We start from the raw sequence: 24,792 nt of genomic DNA on the forward strand, positions 1-24,792 counted from the left end.
TATTTGCGCAAAAAGTTTGATGATAATGTGCGACACTTATAAAAGGATTTTGAAACATGACAGTATTATTAACCACTCATGACTTCAGACTTTTGTACAGTATAGAATGTTCAAGTTCATTATTTTAACGCGTTATTGGAAATAGTAAACTGATATAAGGTGTTTGTGTTTTGATGCTCCTTAAAAAAACGATAGAGAGAAGACGATTCGCAAAAGGCAGATAAAATAAAGTTAGTTGAAGCGTCTAGGCTATGTCGACGATCATTTTATTGTCGTTTACAAAACAGTCTCTTTCGAGTCATTCTTATATTTTACGAAATGGTGCGGAATTCTCGATCCGGAGATATGGTTTAAGGGGTTATATACATTTTTGTGCGAAAAATGTCATGAAAGTTGGAATGTATATCGAGGCATAAAGCAATAATTTCATTACATCAAACTTATAGTATTTTGGTAGCAAATTTTTTAGTGAAATAAACAAGAACAAGATTATAAAAATACATTGATAATTGGCGAAGTTGTAGCTTTTTCACCGAAACCCTTCTTTATTTAAGAGGTTTGCGGTGATAAATTTTCATTAATACAATGTTTTTTTTGCTTTTCATGGAGTTTCTCCAAAAATAATTGTAAAAAAAAATAAAAATAGTCGGTCTGAATTCTCTAGTAGGGAATTACAATGTAGTAAAAGGATGAAAAAACGTAAAGTTTTGCTAATCGTCGCCGGGCGCTGCTATGGAATGCTGCAAATTAATTTTGTATGGTTTCAAAATGTAGGTGAGGTTGTAAACTAACAATTAGGACGTTTGACCGATAAATTCTTTCACATCTATCCATCAAAAAGAGCGATTTGCTTAGGTAGGTCCGAATAGACCCGGGTTCCTATACTAAATTAATTATAGTCATTAAATTAACTTAATTTAATTATTTAACAAAATTACTAAAATTTATGAATAATCGAAAAAATTATATATTGAATAAAAAGAAGAAAAAATAAACAGGATTAAATCAAATTAATTATTGAAATTAAAAATTTAAAAAAATATCAGAAATATTTTAAGATTAAGAGAGCAAAACAATTTATGGAAAATTAATAATTTGGATGAAATAAATAAAATGAATGATTGAAAAAATAGTGCTTTCAATAGACAGAAAAATTTGGATTAGTTTATATTGATCCTAGATAAATTTTTTCCCCGAAGTTGGATCAATTCTGTGAAGGTCGATGACATGCACCTCGTACGCTTCGGCGGGATGACCCATATATTGCTTTATAGATTAGGGTGTTGAATAAGATTTTCAAATCTTAAAGAATGTTTTGTATTTACATATCTGAAATAAAATTTCAAGATTTGCAATGTTTTAATAATATTGAAAGTAACAATCTTTTCAATAATTGCTGAATAGTGAAGAAGTATATAGTTTTAAGTTTAGTTGTCTTTTAAGATATGATCACATTGGATGCAACGAGATGATAGCTTCTTAACTCACCATTGACATTCCCAATCATTGTCAAATGATTTTATTATTTTATTTGTAGAAGATAATGTCAAGGTCGATAAGGGAAATGACATATACCATAAAAATAAGTTGTGTGAAAACATCAAAAAACTCAGGTGATTCGCATTTCTAATGCCAAAAAAGATCTTGACTCCTATGGTAGCAGATAAAGGGTTAAGTCGCCGGTAAACTCTAAGCTTGCACATATGACCCTTCCACGCTTTTCTAAATTTTTTCCCTTCAGCTCCTTGCTCTCCCTTGAGTACTATGGTTCTTAATATTGAAAAATATACTTCACCTTCTAGTCCCTTGCTAATTAAATGCCGTAACAACAGTTGACAAATTGACTCAATAGGTCGCTAACAAAAAAAGGTTAACAAAAAAAGGTAAAAATAGTCGAACCATGTTTCGATTTTTGTATATTATAGTAAGTTATACCTACAAATACATTTATTTACGGCAATCCCGGTCTATTCAACCTACGATTTTTTAATTGGCTAATTTGGGAAACTTAGTTCGATAAAATATCAAACATTAGTTAATGCACCTAAATGGAAGTATGTATCACAATGTTTGCTGCATTGTTCCCGTTTACCAGATATCAAATGGTCGGTGTTAAGTCAGACCGGACTAAGTGACAAAATATTGATTTCGAGAAAAACGAGTTCAAAGTTTGAATCGCAACATCCTTTACATTATGATTGAAAATTAATTTTTGCCATAGTTCTTGTTTATTGTTAGATATTTCAAATCTGACAAAAGTCGAATGTAGCTGAGGATATTCTTTATCCAGTGCAATCATTCTCTCATTTTTTGATGTTTTGCGACTTAGTCCGGTCTGACTTAACACCGACCAAATATACTAGAAATGTGTCCTCATTACCACGATGAACAGGTCATCGCAGATCTTTTCCTTGCTTACTGGGAGGCAGGCAGCCATCCGTCCACCTTTCAATAAAATGCGAAGAATTCATAACAAAGCAGGTTTATTGTGAATCTTACATCTTACTATTGTTAGTATTCGTATACTCCAATGGACAATGTCACCAAATTTAAATCACGGAAGGGAATATTTCAAACCCAGATCAAATTTTTCCTCCACAGAAAAGAAGTCGTTTCAATCAAATGCTTCCCCCTTGAATGGAAACAAATTACATCATACTGTCAGGATCACTAATATTAGTATATTGTTTAACCCATCCCGTCTAAGATAATCGTTCAACAAGGTTCCCTGCGAACGTAAACCTAAAAGCCAGACAGCTTCGGCCTGGTTTGGTTTTGGCTTGGAACTCTGCTGACGGTGAATATCTTTCATGCATGTATCAGTGAAGCAAGAACTGAACCATCATTAATCAACTTCAAGTTTGTTCCCGTTAGTAATATTTTGTAGTATGTATCGTTTGTGAAAACCAGGGTGCGTTTCCCTTTAGAGGCGGTGGTATGTGTTATTTGTAGTATGTGACAATCAGTAGGTACCAACTCAAGGGTCTGAGATATTTGTTCTTCTTGTTGTTAGTATACTTTACTTTCAGATTCAACTTCTTATATATAGAATTAGATATACGTATATACTACTGATACCGGAAAACATAATAGGAACTTTTGGAAGCACGTCTTTGTCATGTTTTGTTTATAATCTGTTTTAGAAGTCAATTGGGTTAAGTATCACATGACATGCCAGGCATCGTGTCGTGTCTTAAAAATTATTTGAGGATTGCTTAAATATTTATCGAATGTTAGATAGAGATATGAAAAAAAGCTTTTACTCGAAATGCAGACCACGATTTCTCATATTCAACCACAGACATAATACTATTTTCAAAATTCGCAAATTTCTCTGTTGTGCATGAATATTACCAATAACGTATTAAACTGATCATGATTGGCATAATCGTTTAAGACACTGCACTACACTGGTGGTGTATGTCGGCACTATACTCTGTCAAACTTGTGTGTAATCAGTTTATCTCTTTTTTACACTACACCGGTGTAGCAAATCATTTTTAATTTCAAGTGTTATATCTGGTTGTCTGTTTAACTGCACGAAGACACGATGACAAGCGTGCTGCTTGCCCTTTGCCGAAGTTTATTCTATAAACTCCTTACAAACGGTTTATTTGATTTGTATATCACGCACAGCAAACGGCAATCATGTTTCTTTTCCATCGTGTTTCAGAATTGTATTTCTCCGTCATACAACCCAACCAATCAACAATCCTACGGGCCAGGAGCGATTTCCATATTCCATATACAAATACAAGGCGGGTGTGATTACCTTGAAATGCTTTACTACATCCATATCCAACAGCCAAGGCTTGGGCGAGAAAGGTTCCCATTTGCACGGCTGTCGCTTTTCAGAACTTCCCGTGCGCCACCTGCGGAGCCACTGGTTTTCTCCACAACCGACGAAGCTTAATGCAGATGTAATTAAATGCCATAAAAAATTAATTACGCTTTTGACATTTGTTCGAATGCAAAGCTAACCACAAATAATAATTATGCCACAAGCCAGTTTGTAGTCGCGGGTTAAAAATACACGAATGTCTTTTTCTTTCAACTTTTCTAGTATAGGTATGCTGCATGAATCCAAATTCCAGGGTTCTCAATTCCAGTGTTTTTTGTATTATTATTCTATTCCATGAATACCCATATTGTGCCCATTATGACGGCAATACTTTCTAGTACAGAAATAAATCTTTGTTCCTGGTGCTCTTGCAAGTAATGGAGTACAGGTAGAGTTTGTGGATTGTGGGGTGAGGGGTCTATCAGCCCAAATACTTTCAGTTTTTTCAAAACTTCATTATCAGTTAGATTTTTGGTCGGAATTTTAATACCAAAGCCTATCACCGACGCCAGATATGTGACTTCACCATCTGGACTCTAGATATCTGGCCATGAACAACTACTTTTCACCTCAGAAAACCTCACCCCGTCGGTTAGAATTTAACCCTGAACCACAGGGGTGAGTGACGTTCACGCTTATCACTTAACTGCCGGTGCCGTCAGTTATTTTACATCATTGAAATTAATATTATTTATATATTTCCTAAATCTGGCAATAGATTCGGTAAAAAAATGATAACCAAAGTATTTTCAGCAGATCTTATTTTTATTCCATTTTAATAAATATTTACAATTAACTTAATGTCGGGTCATTGCATGTCAAATTTACAACATCATTTTTCAACAACTCAAAAAAAAAAAATTCTCGCGCGACGCAATCAAAACGTTTTTTCTGCAATATATTTTTTTCAAGTTAATGTTTTCGAACTTTTGAAATTTATAAAATTAACTATTTTTCAATCACTGATAACTCATAAACTATTTGATGAATTGATTATTTGTTTATATTACAAATTGTGTTTTGAATAAGCTAATCGAAAATGCTTTTAACCCTCCGGAAGTCGCTCTTATGGCCCACTGAGCAGCCGCTGGTGTCATAAGACGATTTCGCTAGATTTTCAGAGCAGCGTACACTCAGTGCACTAGCACGATTGCCAAAGGGTTAAGCTATTTTTTGTATTTAACTTATGTAGTTTGCAATTAGCAAAATAGAACCCTGCTAGAAAATAAAAGAAAGTGTTGACTATTTGTTAAAGTTTAATGATACATTGTGGGTGTTGCGTTTTTTATACTCGGTTGCTTCTTACCAGTATGTGGTCATTGAAATAACACCTTTAACCATGTTTCCACTCTTACTCTGGAGGTACTCGCCAAATCTAGTCAAAACTTGGTAACGCCCGGTGTGACCTAATGAATCAATCGACGTTTTTCAGACATTCGTTAATGTATAACTCTATTCATATTGTTGATTGAAAAGGAAATCTTACGTCCATAACTGCAGATTGCCTCCAAGATCATTAGCTTACCGGCAAACCTGCCTACAAAAATAACTTTAATTTTCTCGGGAAAATTTCCGTGATCTTTATCAATATAAAATTTCTGCCCCAAAAGCTTCCTATAGTTAAATTTGACTTACGTAATTTTCATCGTCCTTTTACATGCATTCGTTGAATTTGAACCATACAGCGTTCAGGCACGTATGTTTCGATTAAAAGATTCACAAATGAACTATAAACAAAAAATAATGGAACTCGAAAGGTGAAAAAATCCATGAGAAATTCATTATGAGAAATTAGCTATTCCTGAATTAGCGCAATCAAATCAATCTATTTACAAAATGCACTTTTTCTATTTCTATCTTACCAAGATAGGGCAATGCATTTTGGCCCACTGGTGTCGTAAATTGTTGTTAAAAAATTCCACAAAAATGGCCCTTCTTTAAAAAAGATGAGTGGGTAATGTCAGAGACATAACCGGAGTGAAGTAGAGTAAACTTTAGGCTGTTAATGCGAATGCTACAATTTGGACTATCTTCTGATAGGTTATATTAAATCCAGCTATTTCGTTATTTATAATGGAAATACCGAAATATCGGTACACGTATATCGAAACCTAAAATATTTCAATATATTTATCCTCATATGGTAACCCTGAAAATAGCATTTAATGAGAGTGAAACAATTCATTTGGCAACAGTAGAGAATCGTATATACTTGTATCGTTATTTCGCTATTTCCATTAGAAACACCGAAATAACTTATTTTAATAAAACCTTTCAGGAATTAGTAAAAATTGCAGCATTCGTATTAACAACTTAAAATGTATGCTTCTTCATTTCGGTAATGTCGTTGACATTACCTACCCATCTTTCTAATCTAAAAAAGAACAATTGTTTTGAAAACCTAATAATTACAGAACCTGAGACGATTTAAAGCTACACTTTTGTGAAATCCCGACAAAAAACAAAATTACGTGTTAGTCCAACGAGCTTTTTGTCCCATTGTTGTTGTGAATTATTAAAATTTTGAAAATTTTCAAAGCGTCGTTTGCGATTACAGGGGGAAATGTTGGTTGAATGATATTTATTAAATTCTCCCAATTAATGTTCTATAGCTAAACTATGATCATATTTCCTTGGGAGGCGCGTTTTACCCCATATTTTCATAAATAATAATATGCTCGAACCTTAACCAAGCAGGTATCTTAGAGTGGAGTTTTCATAATAATGGAGCTTTTCACTTGTGTATCCGCGATATTCGCAAACAAAATAAGTAAAATGCACATTGTGTCATCTAGCCGCACATAAAATAAGCCGGGCTTAATGTGTATACAATTAATCTGTTTTATGGAAAATGTGTTTATACCATGATGATACGTAAAACTTTTTGTCCGTGTGCTCCGAGGACCGAGTATTTTAAGTTTCCCCTGGTAGTCTAAAAATGCTCTATAAACTCGTAAATAAACTTTCCGAAGTAACGAAGTAAAGAACAAGAGAGCGCGGTTCTCGCACTAAATCACTCCATCGCCAATCCATTTATTCAGCTCTAAAAAAAGAGCTTTCTACTTTTTCTGCGGTGTGTCATCATTGTATTTTCCATGTATGCTTGAAACTGGCACGTCATTTCATGATTAGAATGAAATGCTATCAGCGCCTGGCGGCAGTCATGGTATCTATTACCTACCATCAAAGAATGTGAGCTGACATGAAACGCAGCAGCTTACAACGTCAGAACACAAACTAACGAATTTTTCTTGTATTCCCTTTTTATACGCGTCGTAGTTCATTCGATGAAAAAGAGGCAGTCCCAGTAACGCTTACTTTTTGAGCGAATTGTACCGACCAATCATGGATCAGATAATTACTCCATTATTTCCGCTATTTTTAGTAATTGTACATACTACCGAATTGGTTACAAAATTGTTGTACATATTTCCAATCAGATAGCGTAATAATCTTATTTTTCCATTCAGTACAACGGTAGATATTCACGTTTAAAAAATCGGGTAAAATTCCGACAGAAAATTTTGAAACGGGACCCTATATTGAAACGTTAAACGTGATTCTGATTCTATTATCCGAAGCGAAATTTTTCTGCACCCTACGGATAATCGAATCTGGCCTGTGTTGTTTTTCTAAACTCTTGGGCCCCTCCAGAAACTTTTTTCTGGCTACGTGCTTGTTACTATGAATTATGCTTGGCCATTAAAGGTTTGTCCGTAATTTCTTTCCAAATTGAAATATGACAGTTGACTTCGATGCACTGATCCAAAGCTTGTCCTAAACTCTTTTTCAACCAATTGATTGTCTTAGATGGTCGGATTTCGAGACATCACGGTATAACATTTTTCGATAAACAGTAGGTGTGTTCTAAAATGGCAACAGACGGTCCACATACACATACGTGTTTATGGAAATTCAAGCTTATGTCCGAAACACCATAGTAACTTGTCAGCATTGTTGTAGTTCAATTTAGTATGGCAGCTACGATTTCGTGTATAGTGAAGAGTGTTATAAAAGCGGTATGGTCTGTTCGATTAAATCTGCCAGTAATTTTACTTGTCTGGTGAATTTCGGTTTTCTAGTTCAAGTTCTTAAAAGCTTTTGACCAAGAAAAATTAAGACAGCGATTATCATTAGTTATCCGAAATGGCCTTCCTTCCTCCGACAAGTGGCATAGTTCCAGGCCATTAAATAGGATGTCCTGACAACTTTTATTTCTCCGCTGTCTCTTTCACGATTCACTCTTTTTCATCCATTTGAATCGATATTGACTGCCGTAATAATAATAGAGAGAACTAGGAACTCCCGTTCCATCACCCCAGTTTCATCGATTGAAGATACGCGTGATTATTTCGTTTTATGGGTTTGCTTCTACACTTTTTTGCTCAACACTGAGTACTCCCCCATTGATAGCATAGGGTGGTGATCAGTTCCAACGGTTCTGATACCGCCAAATTATCGCCTTCGAAGGGCCACCCTGTCATGATCGTGATTTTTTTCCTAAGATAGAAAAGGAGAGTCATACTAAAAGCGAAATAACACCAAAAAAGTGATAACAATAATTCACTTCCCGACACGGCTTTTTGCGTACTTATCCTCCTCGCCTGGCAGAGCAGTGATAATGTACCTATCATTCTTCTAGAAATAGCGAAAATTCCGCCAGTTGCTTTTCTGTTCGAATGTTTGTTTTTGTTACGGGTACACCCTCCGATGATACTGGACGAGATGTCGAAGCGTGGCGGGAACGAGAAGCATCGATTGTAAAAAAACAGCGAGTAGGGGAGAGAGGGTAACAGTGAATCAGCAGGAACTATGAAACATTCGCAATAAAATCATAACGCATGATCAGAATCGTCTCATTCTCTCATATTTCACGATTTCTAATTCTTTACACGTGTTGCTATATTTTGGAAGAGATCTGATAACTGTATCTCTTTTAATGGATATTTGTTTGTTTTGTGATAGCCAGAGTAAATTTGCAACGAAAAACATTATTCCATCTTTATGAGTTACCATTCATTGAATAAATGTTTAGTCTATTGCTATTTATAGCAAATTTTATGCTCAACATATGCCGCGAACAAAGTTTTTTGGTAACTTCTCATGGTTCTGTGTAATTTCACAATTTTCATGAATAGACCCATTGGGTAACTGTGGAACGAAGGAGTATGGGGAACAGTGATTATTTTTTGTTTTTGTGGTCTGTCTCAAAATGTGAATGGGTTCCGATTTTCAACGGTAAATACTACTCATATAGTGCAAAATTAGTAAATTTGGGCAAGTTTTGTAGAAATTGTCTCTTATTTCAGGATTGCAGCTGATATGCATACATGGTGGTTCAATGTTATAGTGTTATAGTGGATTCTTTCGTAAACAAACGATTTTCGCCTCAATATAACTTAAATTCAAAGCGTTAGGATCATTCTTCGTCAAAACAAAAGAATAAAATTTATAAGTAGAATATTTCCTTATAGACGACATCGTGTTTCATAGTTCCTACCCATGGGGCACACTGATACATTTTACCACCGACTGTTTATTATCCAAAAAATGTTATTTCCCGTGAATTTTACCAGCTGGAAAAAATATATGTATTAGTTAACAACAGAGTGGCACTATGTATCACTTTTGGTTACACAAATAACAAGTATTATCATCAAAATTAAATTGTAGAAAAAATGTGTTTCATTGTTACCCTCTCTCCCCTACTTATTGGAACAGTGATAATCAATATTGTTAACAGAGAAAGCGCAGGTTGATTACAGGATAACTCTTTTTCGGATTAGTTTTAACATCGTTTGGAAACAGGGAAAACATTGTTAGTTCTCGATACTATTTATGTTGGATTTAATAACTGAGTTCTGGAAAAATTTGTGAAAAGGATCTCACAATTAGAATATGAATAAAGACATGTATCGCACGATGTCGATTCCAGTAACTATTCACAGTCAGTTTTCAATTAATTTCTGGAACCGAAACGCCATCCATTAGCATTAGCAGCTAAAATACAAACACACAAATAGTATTTTTTGCCAAACGCCCGCTTTTTGGTAATACTAAATATTATCCTAGCCTTCTTAGGCCACACTAAGGGATACAAAACTCCTATCCCTTACCTCCCCGCGGTGCCCACCATGAATATAAAGCTCCTTATACCGTTTTATTATGAACCGGGGCTGGGTCGGTTCTACTAACCCAACCGCTAGTTTATATATTTTGACAGTGGTTGTTGATGCCTGACTGAGTTTCGCTTTAAGCGGAAGTGTATGGTATCCGCCATAGTAAAGCTCTCGGTATCGATAAAGTTTCGAAGTATTTCATATTACTTCACGAATAAAATCGATAATTTTTCGGTTGTAGCTTTAGTCTGGTTTCTACTCCGGTTATTTTATCACGAATTTCAAAGTTAAATCATTTTTTTAACAAATCCTAAAAACAATACAAGTGGGTAATACCAGTTACATAACTACACTAACTGCGTGACTACACTTTGGGATACTAATTTAAATATAACGATATGCAACAAAATCATCACCCAAACTAAATAATGCAGTCACTCCACGGAGACGGTTGCATCCTGGTAATCATCTACTCTTCCAGTGTAGGTAGGCAGTCTCCCGAAGAGAAGACACTCGAGAAGCTTGAATAGCAGCATTCGGCTAAAATCACAAATCTTTCTGTTCAAACTATGCGGCTCGATGCATGTAATTCGTGGGAACGAATAACGAACGAACTTTGGTTGGATGTTTTAAAATCGTTTTAAACTAAACAAGTCAGTAATTCTACGGATGCGGCTGCACCGTCTTCCCTCCCGGTGTTGATAGGCAATCTCCCGAAAAGAAGACAAGCATGAATAGCAGCATTCGACGAAAACCACAATTCTTTCTGTTCAATAGTTGCGACTAGATGAAATTAGTGGTAACCAAACAGAAATTAGCGATAATCAATCAGAAACGAGCTTCAGAGCTTTCATCATGTTTGCTTGAACTTGATTAAGGAACAAATCTCAAATCATGCCAGCCCAGTCACTCAATCATTTTCTGTTAGCTTTCAATTTCATCGGCCCTGTCAATATCTCTCAACTGGGGTAGTGATAAGGTTTTTCAAGCAAAACTACCCATAATGTACGTCACACTGTACTTGTGTGCTTGAAAATGCTGAGCATGTCAACATATACCCCAACACAGAGCAGCCGCCAACTTGAAAGTGAATGATTGGGGAGGCTTTTATTTGAACCTTGGTTGCGATAAATTCAACGGAAAGCTGGCGTTTGAAAATGAAAATTCGCATCACGTGTTGTGTGTGCTACTTTCCTACCACGGTAGTTTAAAATAGCGGACTCTGCTAGTAGCATGGAACGACCCAAAAAACACTTAAAACTTCTCATGATTGTGGTGTTTGCTTGGTGCACCATATTGACGGTTCTACCGGAGATGGGCTGGAAATTTTCTCTTATTACCGAACAGTCTTCGAATGATTTTTCAAAACACAGTTTTGCTTTATTATTGCATGTCATTCATGCTCCCAAATTTAATAAAACTTTGTAAAACATATTTTCGACAACATGTCGAAGAAACTGATTAATTCCATGCAGTACAACAAAAGATATAAAAGTTCCAAAGCTTACACGACTTTTCTTTTGATCCTTGTATTGAATGGTTAGTGGGTAGTCACGACAAAAAATCTGGAAATGATCATTGGTCTCTGGAGTAATGCATTATTGACGAATATTATAAATGAGAAGTAGTACTCACATTGGCCGAGTTGTTCAAGTTACTCGATATTTTTTTTTTTTTGAAAATTATCGCAAACAACCTTCGTGTATATTGTTAAGATCTATGGTCTATAAAAACGTACCTCCTGACCTTTTCCGTTCCTATACACAGAAAATTGAGAAATTTGTGGTGTAAAAAATGGTTCTTCATAATTTTTAGCGATGAGAGTGCTACTATTTACACGCCATTTGCATTTAATAATGCAGCATTTGAACAATATATTCATAAATTTTCATTGCAATATATTGAATATTGGGCGACCGACAGTGAAGCTTCGGAGACACCTCGAAACATCAAACCACTAATTGTAACATCAAAACCAAAAATCATCTGGGCTATTGAAATTTTGCACACTTCTTCTCCACATCATTCCTCTGGCAACAATGATATCTTTTTATAAAGTAGTGTTAATTATTATTTTTATAATAATATGTTATCCGATTCGAAAATCGAATTTTAGGCAGCGAAAAATTGTCAAATCTAAAAAAGTAAGGCTCCTATTGCTACTTAGAAGATTGTGTGGAGAAATATTGTGCAAATTATCAACAAAATTGGTCTACCAAATTTTGAGTCAACAAGTTGTTTTAGAGCCGCCTCCAGAGATACACTGTTACTGTTTAAATTTGAATATTTTGCAACGAATATACTAACATTCTCTGTATCGCCCAAACATCTTTTTTAAATGTGATCTTTTTGCTGAATACACCTTCCCCCTTAAATTAAAACATTTTGAACAAATCATCACCAGCCCCTCCCCAACAAGCCAAATTACAGACTGCACTGCCCTTACAGATTGCCGGTAACATGCTCGAAAAACTCAAGAAATGTTTTCTTTCACTATCAAAAAAGCCTCGTTCAAGAGAAAACGGAGTTAAAAATCTTTTTAAAGCACAACTGAACTTTTTTCCTTCTTTAAATTAAAGAAACAGGACACGAGCACAAAAAATAAAAAAAAAAAGCTGTGCGGAAACACAGAATTTTTTACTCGCAAGAAAATCCCCAAAAATTCAATAAATCGTCTTTATTATACCTTGCTTAGATTTATATTACACAACAAACAGAAACAATACACAATGTGCTCTTGCGAGTGTCGTTTGTTAGCATGCCACTATTATTTATTTTATGCTTCTTTCGTGACGCACACGACTGAAACCAGCACAGAAATTCTGGGAGAAATTGTATGGATTACAACGAATACACAAAAGCACCAGGAAACTAAGCCTTAATGGGTGTTATTCCATATTGTACGTTGTATTCTGCTACAAAGCATCCGCCTGCGCCTTCATAGCCCTTATGACTCCGAATTTCACTGCTATATTATTTAAGAGATTATTATTGACCTAAGCTATGCTTTACTGTCTTAACCCTTAAAGGCGCAAATCAATTTTTTCAGAATTTTGTGAAAATTGTCTTACAGCTACATCACGTTAATGGGATAATTTTTAGACGATTTTCCGGATGTTGTTTTAAAACAACATTGCGCATTTAAGGGTTAAAAATGATGAGCCAAAAAGGGAAGTGTCAAGAATATACAAATGGTGAAGGGTACGTTTTTCTCATAAAACTCTTTCATAATTTTTACAATATAATTAGCATTAGTTTCTCCAGCAATGCACGATTGCTTTTTAATGTCGTGGTTTATTCATAAACAAGTGTAAATTTAGTGACATTTTCACCGCTTATTGATTGAAAAGTGCGCTATATGGCGAAAAATATAAATATCTAATATATCCTACGTACGTCACTTGCCATTGAGTGAAGTCTGCGTCAGGTTCCCTGGCGCCTTAACGACTGCTGGCTGTTTGACACGTTCACTAATCTGTTGGTCGTATCCTAAAAAGGTTCATTGTGGCACATTTCTTCGTCGATATTGTTGACCGTTACGCCAGGCAGAACCCTTCAAACTTCTTCGAACCTATGATATTCGAAGACCTCATGTTTCGGCGTCTCTTGCACTTTTAACCCTCCTAAGACAGATATCTTCCGTTTAATTTCACTATAATCAGAATGAAAAGAAGTTGCTTTTCACCATCAAACTATAGACATATAGTTCTTTTTTGTTCATTTGTTCATATCAATCTAAAAAAATTCCCATAGCTACAACTTTTTATACAGTAAACAGGTGGAAATATAGATGCGTGAAGCTAACTGTTTTATGTGTGCGGACAAAGCCATAAATATCCGTTACCTTGATCTCCATTGAGTAAAGACGACAGGGATTGTTTGAAAATTTCCAAGATCTTAGTTACATACAATTTCCAGGGATTGGCGATTTGTCGATGAATTTATGGGATGGTTGCCACAATAGATCAAAACACTGGTTGCAGTGGTTAATGTACCCAACAAAGGAAAAAAGGGTTTACACTACTGTAGAATTTTAAAAAAAATCGATTTTTTATTTAATGGCTTAAAATGTGCTTTAGGATATTGAAAATGATATCCCAAAAATGGAAAACGAAAACAATATATATAAATTTACAAATTCAAATTCTGCCACAGCGCCTCTTATGTAGAGTAAAGTGAAGTCAAGTAGGTTAGTTTTTTTGGCGAGCTCGTGTCATGGTGTTTCTGCACTGATTTTGACAAACAAGCACTCTTTGGAAAGGTTATACATTTGGCAACATTCTGGCAATAATGATTTTACGATTGCTAAATATTTTGCAAGCTAAATCCAATTAGGCAAAGGTACTTTTTTCGATGTTTTTGAAATCTGGGTGTACGATAGGTAACCATATTTTTATTTGAAGAGTATGAATACTGCAGATTATTTAAAAATCAATATCACAAATAATACATTAACGCCATTCAGGTAAGAAAATGAGGAATTGGCAAATGTTGTGAGAATCATGAAACCGCGGAAGGAAATACTGGAAAACGTGTTTTTCAGCAGCTGCTTCTAGTTTTGTACCTTCAAATGAACTCTTTATGTCCTCGTCGTCACGAGAGTGTGGAATGAAGGTTGTGAATGCCGGCTCACGTAGTTACTTAACTGTGGGACGACCACGTTTGCACTTCGGTGGATTTTTTGAATTCTTTTTCCTTTTCTTTTCCTATCATGTTTTTTCGATGATCTACTTCAACAGCCCCTTAAATTATTATATTGTTAACTCACGCGAGATATCTGATGCGCTTTCATTGATGGCGAGCACTTTTCTTTTACATGAGCACGTAATGTTTCGAACGGAACCTTGAATTGTTTATAGGCTGATCGAATACTGGCGCCATCTTTATGCCCAATTCACTTCATTTCGACGATTTTTACACAAAATTACGCATCATTTTTCTGTCTAAATAATTTAGATTTTCCGTAATTTCTTCAAAACCAAAAATATCGAAAAGCCATATCAAAACTCGTGTTCAGCATTAGTTTTTATGTAAGAAAAAACTCACATTAACATATTTTTACCTTGACTAAATCTACTGTATTGAGAACGAAAAGTAATGCGTTTTCGCAGAAAAACACCCGCAAACTTAAACGACACCATAACCAATACAGCTGATTCACAGTAAAAGCCTAAATGGCAATCGTATGTATCTAATTCACGAAACACGAGCGACCTCTGTAATAACATAGCAAAGATAATGCCATATACATATTGTACCCCCATACCTATTTGACCCCATTTTACTCTATACCTCGAGTGTACTGAAAACTTTAAGCGCGTTTTTCTCGAAACCGCTTCTTTTGAGCTGGCCCGAAATGTAGCTCAAACAAATGAAATTTTCACAATATATTCGAAACTGATTTTTCTAGCGATGTATGTAGGATTTTATTTTTTTATTGCTTAATTTTTTAAAATACACAATTTTGTGTCGATTTTCTTGACGTTTCCGGCGTTTGAGTATCGTACGTACGTTGCTTGCTATTGTCTTAAAGAATAAGAATTTTTTTAGTTTTGGCTCAAGGTCTAAAATTACGGGAGATAGATTTCCGGCCGTGGACCCCTTCAAAAAAAACGAGACTTAAGGAAAATGTCACCATCTTGTGATAAAATTACTTAAAAAAATATTTGCTGTCAGTACCGTTTTTTTTGAATGGGCAAACTGGGCCAGGGCCAGGGGCCCCGGGATTTTGGGATCCCGAACTTAGCATGAATATATAATCATTTTAAAGGCTATATTCCAAAAAATAGTTGCACTCAATTATAATACTTTAGTATGTGGGTGACAATAGATCGGTTGTAGCTCGGAATCGCACATTGTACCGTGTCCCATGCGAACAAGATGTTTAGAGATCATCAGATGATCAAGCGGAGTTATGGTACCGGTAGGAAACGAGGCATTGTGCCATCGAATGAATCATTGGTAACTAATTAAATGTTTTTGTCTAATTCTGACATTCTTTAGTTTTTTGTGATAGTGGTAATGATTTTATTAAACTTGTGAAAATTAGAGGTTATGATATACCAAACAGGTAAAGCCTCAGGTATCGCAAGACTTGCTATTTTGTTCGTTTTTAATTTCTCGGTGACACCTGGTAGAAAAATTGAAGAAAACTATTACTTGAATAGTAACACGAAGGCAAACAATTTCGTGCTTATATCTCTAATAAAGTTCATGTTCTAATAGAGAACGCGATTACAGAAAAAAACCACCCGCAACGAATTGCATTGCTACAAGTTTTCCGCTCGCTTCCCCCGGAGGACCAACGAAGAGAATTGGTTCCCTGTAAACGCGAACCGGAAGATTATGGTCTTGTTGGTGGATGGAGGAATAATAACTGCTTTTGTGCACCACCGACTGGCTACCAGGGATGGTGCGGCGGTGGAAGACGTTGCAAAACGCCATCTGAATGGTGGTTTGGATTTTTCCTTGAAATAAGATAACAAAAAAACACAAAAAAACAAGGAAAAGGCACGTACATGACTTTTGCTGCACCTTTCGCCTTGCGAAATTTTCCAAATAGTAATCGAAAGAGGAAAGTAGTGGCCTCTGGGTCTGCGGGAGATGCAGCTGCTTGAGCTCTATGGTGAAGGTGAACGGAGCATGTGTGAGCATGATTGCTCGAGGTTTGGTGAATCAGTAGTGGTTCGCCCAGGAAGAAACACATTTTTATTTTACTACATATTTGTCCCCATAAAAGCGAAACAAGGGTGATGACTACTTCCTACCATTCCATCCAAATTTGCCGTGTTGCCTGCGGAACTGCTTGGGGGATCCCGCCGAGCTCGACCCGCCGAGTTATTCCTCTATTAACAATAAATATCATTTTCCACGCTTCGTATCCGGCGAACGGTCGCTGCTGTTCGAGAAGAGAATTTCGGCTTCCATGGCGCACGCCACCATAAATCATAAAATTTACTTATTTATTGCCAATGTGACCGGAGCAAGAGAGACAGAGAGAGTGAGAAAGAGAGAGAGAGAGAGAGAGAGAGAGAGAGAGAGAGAGAGAGAGAGAGAATGCGAGGAAGTGAGAGTTCCAGGCACTTCCAATTCACTACTCCATGCGCGATGGTGACTTTCATCTCATGGCGTTTTATCATTCGATTTTTTGGCCGAAAACATGCAGCCATAAAATTGTCTACTCCTTGACTATCCGGTATACATTTCGGGTTAGTCGCCTGTTGTATGGACCCCCACCCCTATCCTGCGTCTTGGCTTTTGCGTGCGATCTAAAAGTATCACAATCAGTGGATTCACACAGTTCGAAACTGTATAGTCGACTTCGAACTTTGCTCTGCCACGTTACCTCTGAAGTAACTCGATGAGAATTTTATGTTGCCCGGAACGCTGGGTTAGGAGCTAGACAGCGAGGCTGGTAGCATAAATCAAGCTAGGTATATGAAGTGAACATATAAACTTTTAATAATATTGGCGCAGCACTGCGAAAAAGAACTACTAAACAATAAAAATGTTTGTAGATTTCTAGATGTCCTGCATTCTACAGCTGATGTGAAGCAAGTGGGATAGGAAAAAATTAAGCAATTTTTTATCTTCTGATGTAATATCTAAGCGTAATTGCATAGCATTTGTTCCAGCAATACGTTGTAGAATATGATCCTGTAAAAGCGAAAGCTGTAATTATATGAACGAAATTAACAATGAAGTTAAAAAGGGCCTGGAAACAGAATTAGCACATATTTAAAAATTGCTGTTAATTTTGATTTAGATCAAGACTAATGGTTGTTTAGTATTTAGTATTTATTTCATCTTCTACATTGCATCAAATAATATTTTTTCAAAACATGCCTATTATTTCGATCTATACAGTGGTGTAACCTTTTAATAAAATTTTACAATCTTGAATAGAAAATAATGAAAATTTCTAATCTTTGCAGATCCAATTTTCTAATATTTACCCCATTAAGGGGGTGAAGCAAGCAATGGAGGATCCAAGGGGAGGGTGTTGTGGGACCCCTCCTGAAAATTGTCAACTTGTTGAGCAATTTCTAAAATTAGTTTTAATTTTATATTAGTTTCAAACTCAAAATCATTTCAAACCAAATTTGACCACCAGTACTGACTTTTACAAAATGAGTTTTTTATGTATTACATATTGTACAATGTTCATTTTAAAATTGAAATTTCGAACCCCTCCCAAATTTTTTTGTGGATCCCCCTCTGTCAACAAGGTCGAAAAAGCTCGATTTTTTGCTTATATGCGTCTTTTAATTTTTTTTACAATAAGTAACAATAAAAAAAAATAAATTCTAAGAATGTCGGTCTGCCAGATCTTGTTGACGCAGTTTGCTGCTGCGTGTTGAGATCCTTTTCCTTGGCGGTGAAGCCGCTTGGGGGTCATTCAGTCTGCCTTCTCTCGCGTTATCGTTCCTGTCCATGTCGTCATCGGTACTGCTTTCTTGCTGTTCATGATCAGAGGTTCTTATTTGTTTCTTGTTCTTACGGGTCGCTGTTGTATATCCGTCTTCATCGGTATTTGTTCTTTATTGGCGATACCAGTTGTTGGTTTAGGAGCGGTTGTCGTGGTCGTTGTACCTGCATTATTGGTTAATTGGATCGCTGTTTTTGGTTTATCTGAAGGTATCGGTGGCTGCTTGTAGATGAGTTTTGACTAGTTGCTTCGGCGCATGTTTTTCCGTAGTGGGCTGTACGGTTATAGAATTGGCATGTTGGGGTCTGCCCGGGATATGTGATTAGCTTAAAGCTCACGCCATCCTTCGGTGATTTGCATTCGATAGTCATGTAAGAAGGTATTGGTTTAGTCACTCGCATCCTCACAATACGAACGCCGTTGGGAATGCCGGTGAAAAAGTTTCTCCAGGAGTCATTCGTAATAGATTCTACATCTCCATATTGCGACATGATTCGTTTGATGTAATCTTCCTTCGTGCGCGAGGCCAAATCATGGATACGCACGTCCAACATGTCGTTTTCCATATGCACCAGGATCTTGATTCTGGTGTTATTAAATTCGTCCTCGTGTTGCATGTTGTTCTTTGCAATGAAGTTTTTGGCCTGTGCTAAGCTTCTAAACGTGATCAAAACACAGTTTTTTACGTGATGTAGCTGAATGTACGTAACTTCAGCGAGATTAAGCTCCATTTTCACTTTAACTAATTGTTCCACTTCCTGAACTGTGGGTCTAACATGAGTTTTATTAAAGTTGATCGAAATCGTGTTATCCCGTAGCACGGGCACTTTTGTTTCATTTGGCAAACTCATTTCACTCCGCAGCCGGAGGCAACAATACAATTTGTATGTGCACTGATATAGAACAATAGCTAGCTTGATTCACTGGTGCCTATAACCTGCTAGAGCGTTGAGATTTTTGTGCTTATGCTTTATACGAGGCCAGGAGATAGACTGCCCATTGAGTAGATGCTTTACAATTTATTCCCAAAAAAGTGCTCAATTTTTGGCCTCTCGAGTAGAAGACCCCTTAAAACGATTCGAATCGAGTCACTCGAATCAAGATGCGGAATGCCATCCCTGCTATAAATTCGATCAATATAGCCCAATATAGATATTTGAATGAAACTTATCATTGAGGCCGAATTATCCAAATGTTCCGAATCATGATAGAAAAATCTTGGACTGTTAGAATTCCGTCTCTTTGTACGCTCGTCGCACGTGTATCTTCCTCGTTTTCACATAGCCTGTCTGCAGGGTCTGTTTCGAAGTCGAGGACCTCAACCAAGTTCTCTGCTGACCATAATTCTGGCTGGTGTCTCTTCCGGCATTCGTACTACTTGCCCAGTTCACTATAGTCTGCCGTTAGCAAAGCTCTTGGTTATTGTTTTTATCATGGCCTGCGCAATTTTCCATCCTTCATTGATCCGCCAAGTAGCGAGCGTAGAATCTCTCTATGAAATTCACCAAGCATTTAGAAGTCTATCTCGTTCAACGACCACGCCTCATGTCCGTACTGAGCGATAGGGAGTGTCAGCGGTTTTTTTAGAGTTTTTGCGTGGCTAGGCTAACGAAAAAATAGTGCATGTCACTAGTATTCCAAGATATATAGATATATAGTCTATGACTTCATACTGTACCCCATCCATTTCCACCTCGGAAACAACCTCGTTCGGATAGCTTCTATATACTTTGTCTTGTCAGAGTTTATAGTCCATCAGACATTGTCACTGTGCTTCAATGATAATACTGATGTTAAAGTCACTTCTATTCACCCATCGTAAAACAATACTTGAAAGATGGGACACGTATCCCCGGAATTAATGGCTTTGCCTATAGACAGATGCAGCAAGTGAGAAACGCCGCTTTTTTAACGTTCTAGGTACACGAAAGCCAGTGCGCTCTATTGAGCAGGGGTGAAACTATTTTCAATTTAATTTTTATTTAACAGTTTGGTATTTAGAAATGAATATTTAATTTAACTTACAGGGGTGCCTTTGGTTGTCAAATAGGTGTACTGTTCATCGGTACATACCTGTAAAAATGAGAGAGAAAAACCAATTAGAAAATATATTATTTCTATTTGTTGAGTTTATATATATATATATATATATATATATATATATATATATATATATATATATATATATATATATATATATATATATATATATATATATATATATATATATATATATATATATATATATATATATATATATATATATATATATATATATATATATATATATATATATATATATATATATATATATATATATATATATATATATATATATATATATATAGCCTTGTTTGCACGAATCTATCCTCCTACCGAGCTTCCTACTACGGTGTGTAGGGTTCGTCGTTGTGCGGATGCGGGCGGTAAATGAAAAGTTCGCACCGCAACCGCAAAAGAAACCTATAAAACCGCACGGCTTACCACAACCGCATTGCATTTGACGCATCAAACCGCGTGGTAATGCGGTAAATGCAGTTAAATTTATGTATTCTTAAAATTTAAAATATAATACAATTTGACTTAGATGGACTCCTCAGAACGTTTATGAAGAAAATTAACTTTTGCATTTTTTTTAATTATGTCATACATTTTAAGACAAATTTTGAAACAAAGTAAAATATTGTCATTCCTCTAAATATTAGCTTTGCCCAAAACTCCAATGAAATTTAGCTGTATTTTCTCATCATATAACCAAAAGCGTTCTTCTTTCTTTAATTTTGGCTATCATTCGTTTATTTTGGAAATTGGGACGGATTATATATTTTTTTTCTTTCATTTTTCATATTTTGAACGATTCTGAAATATGAAAATAATAGATGATTCCGTATTTACGTGGTAAGAATCACCTTTCATTCCTAAAGATAATTCTATATATAAAATATTTAAAGGTGAAACACCGGTAGTTCTGTATAGTAAGCGCGTATATCCCAACATATTGAATTTCATCAATCTTATTGACGCCATATTTGACAAAAAAAATCGTTCTTCACATAACATCTAATAAAAAATCCATACAATCTCAACCGATACAAAGATATTGAACAGGAGCCGTTATTACACCACGTGGACAAACAAACTTTTCTTTTTGACTCCCTCCTCCCCCTCCGTTGACAAGCGTGAACAATTCCTGTACTCATATTCCGCTCCCTACGATGTCCACGTGGACTTTCTAAGATTTTTTTTCGCGTAGTTTCATAAAAAATGGGGTTTTGAAAAATTTGCAAATGTGTTAGGCTACTATGATATAATTAAAATCGTTCAAGCTTCATCCGCAGAATGTCATTCACTTCTTTAGGGCTTCTGCGTAATTTTTTTTTGCGATTTTTTTACAACTTTGCTTGAAACGAATTGACTTACACTTTTGTATACCATTCTATAATTTTTCTTATTAGAAACTATCAACTAACGACTCGGTGGCGAAGCTTTTTGTAGAACGTCTCTGGAAAAAATACGATTTGCGGTGTTAACTGCCATTCATAAACTACTTTACCGATTTCTTTCAAGCTTTGCATGCACATTCTATGTAAAAAATACCTAGTCCCTACGTTGAGCTTTCGAGATAATTTTTCAATTAAACGGGTTTTTTACCAAAGACTCCAAATTAGTTTGGTTTGATGAAGAGAGTTACATTCTTTGGGTTGTTTTTAAATCTCAGGATCGTTAGATCATCTCTAATTGCTTCAAATTAATCAAAATTGAAAAGTTGGAATTTAATGTTTCGTGTTCCACTCGTTAGTAACTAACACCAACTTTCTATTAGACGATGTATCAAAACTAACACCAAATTGGCGTTAGTTTGACACTAAATCCAAACAGTTCACATAACATATGTGAACGCCTAAAGCAACTGGCTGGTACTAAGTGATGTCTCGGTTAGCCAGGCACGGATGCTCTGGGTCGCTGACGAGTATAGGGAAACAATCTTTCTTTTGGTAAGAGAGGCATCAAATTCACAATAGAAAAAATTACATCGAAAACGATTAATAATTCTACGATTGCTAAGAGAAATCAGGAAAAGAGATGCATTTTTTAAATTAGATTTGTGAGTACAATTTGTTTGTTTTTAATTATCTAATAATTTTACCTCTATCTGGATTTTATGTATCTGAAATGGTTCGTTTGTAAAGTTCTACTTGCAAATAGAATATAAATAGTGTCCAAAATATGTCGTTAAAGTAATAGCATCACATTATTTTGGACACAGCTAGATTCTCTTTCTTAAAATCAGTCTGTTTATTAAGTTAGAATAATCAGAATGTTAATAATCAAGTAGCGATAGGTCGAATGCAGATTATATTCGGATCTCTTCTCAAATCATTTGCAAGTTCATAGAAATTATGGAATTTCAATGATTTTTATGCTTCTCTATTGTTGGGTGAAAAGTAAAACTCGAATGTGCTGACAGTGAGATTTTGCTTATAAAGCCATTCCTAAGCATTCGCTAAGGAAATAAATCTAGTTGCGTGCATCTTAAATGGCAAAAGTCCTAGCTTTAATTCACTTTCAATGCGGACGTGAGACTTTATCGATTAAGCTCATTTCTCACACCGCATCTGCGGGAGAAAGTGTCTCACCGCATCGCAGATTTTGCGGTGCGGGTACTGTAAATTACCGCAACCGTGACGAATCCTAAGTGTGGCTTTAGTTGCATCAACGATGGGATTGTGTCTTGCTTTGTCACACAGCCACATAACAGCACGCATTATAAGGAAGTGACTTGGACTCGTTCAGCTGCTGCAAAAGTAATCACCTATGCAGATGAGTCGACACTTTCCATTCTGACTTCATCAGCAGCTCCCGACGACAAACTAACTGACTAACTGCCTAGGGCGGTTTTCGGGTGTGATGGGGTGACAGTAGAACATAAAAAAACACCGCTAGCAAATAAATGACACTGTATACCTGCAATCAGTCTGTGTGTTTGAAAAATTGCTCAGGTTGACGAGTTTCCACATTAACTACCATGTTTGTACCGCCCTGGATGTGGGACAACAGCGGTAGTTGCTATTTTTCCAAACAAAAAAACGAACGGATCCGCAGCAGTAGATTATTTTGGTGTCATATATCAACACCAGCAGGTGGACTTCCCTGAGTGAGTTGGGGTGAAGGAGTGGGTATTTGCAATACAAATACTCACAAGCGACTGACAATTACAGGGCAATGTTTGTTTGAGGGGTTGCCCAAAGTTCGTTCAGTATAGAAAATAGAAGAAATTTGAAATTTCACAACTTACTACCGACCGATTTTGACGGTTATTTTATTCCACTAATTAACACTTTTTCAAGCGAACTCTGTCGTTTGCTTAATGAAGCCCCCCATGGTAAGCTCCAATCCAGCAAAAAATGCCATTTTCATCCATTACTCAGACGATAGGGTGACGCAGTTTTCATTGCCGTCAGTGAGCACAAGCTTGTACCGCTACCCACTCCTCGTGCTGAATTCATTCCGGTGGAAAATAACACAAAATGAGTTTAGTTGAGTGTAAAATATTTCCTTATTCTCCGGATAGGACCTGCTCTGGTGGTATACCATTGCATTCACTGCACACAAAGCGAGTCCTTTCAACGGCTTGCCGGTTGGCACATTTATTGGAAGCCACTAGCGGAGTGGTGGAATTGGTGGGACAGACAAAACTCTCAACCTATAGATAAACCGGCAGGTTTCGTAAGGGGCACGTACGTACGAATGTATGTATGTACGCCGCACACAGGAGCCACATTCCTCAGCAGAACATATTAAACACTGGTGACAAGTCGTTATTATTATACTCGACTTTCGTTTCGGTTTTCGTGTAGGATCATTTATCCTTTTAAATGGGAGCTGCATTTGTCTGGCTTTCTAGTTAGAGGGTTCTGATGCTGCAGGAAGGAAGCCTTACGTAAACGAGAAATGGTGAGAAATGCATTAATCAAAACAATATATATTAGAAAAGTAGTAGTACTGATATTCAATTCCTTTTATTGGGCTAACATTTCAAATAATTCAGTTACTACACTTTTTTAGTTGGTCGTGCAGATACAGTGATCAATGTTCATATTATATTTATGTAGTTAGTTATTTACTGTTTCCTCGTGACACTGATCTCTGATCTAGTAATATGTGTGAATTGTAGCGCATTTGCTTTTTATTCAACTACCTTATTTATTCCATTTTAATTGATGAGATTTTTCCTTCGAAGGTGATTTGAAGGCAATAATAGTGATGTATGTAGTCTGTAGAATACATTCCAAAGCAAAGGAGGTGTACGGTCCCTAGATGACCAGGTGTGGGCTATTAAGATGCATTGCTTTGAAACATGTGGACTAACATCATGTTTGGCATCATTGTGAAAATAAAGTTGC

At 36.1% G+C, this 24,792-nt stretch overlaps 1 protein-coding gene across 37 annotated transcripts in view; it reads right to left on the bottom strand.

Annotated features, from left to right (window-relative positions):
- The window catches only part of LOC131692185 (protein muscleblind), a 782,320-nt gene that overhangs the window by 135,198 nt on the left and 622,330 nt on the right, over positions 1-24,792 (bottom strand). For 2 of the 37 annotated variants that reach the window (XM_058979076.1, XM_058979075.1), the window contains one exon: positions 20,414-20,461. The exons of the other annotated variants lie outside the window; for them this stretch is intronic. The gene's annotated coding sequence lies outside the window, so the exon portion shown is untranslated. The remainder of the gene's footprint in view (positions 1-20,413; positions 20,462-24,792) is intronic. 37 annotated transcript variants of the gene reach the window in all.

Source organism: Topomyia yanbarensis, chromosome 3 (assembly GCF_030247195.1).
Source record: "Topomyia yanbarensis strain Yona2022 chromosome 3, ASM3024719v1, whole genome shotgun sequence".
Classification (NCBI taxonomy): Eukaryota; Metazoa; Arthropoda; class Insecta; order Diptera; family Culicidae; genus Topomyia; species Topomyia yanbarensis.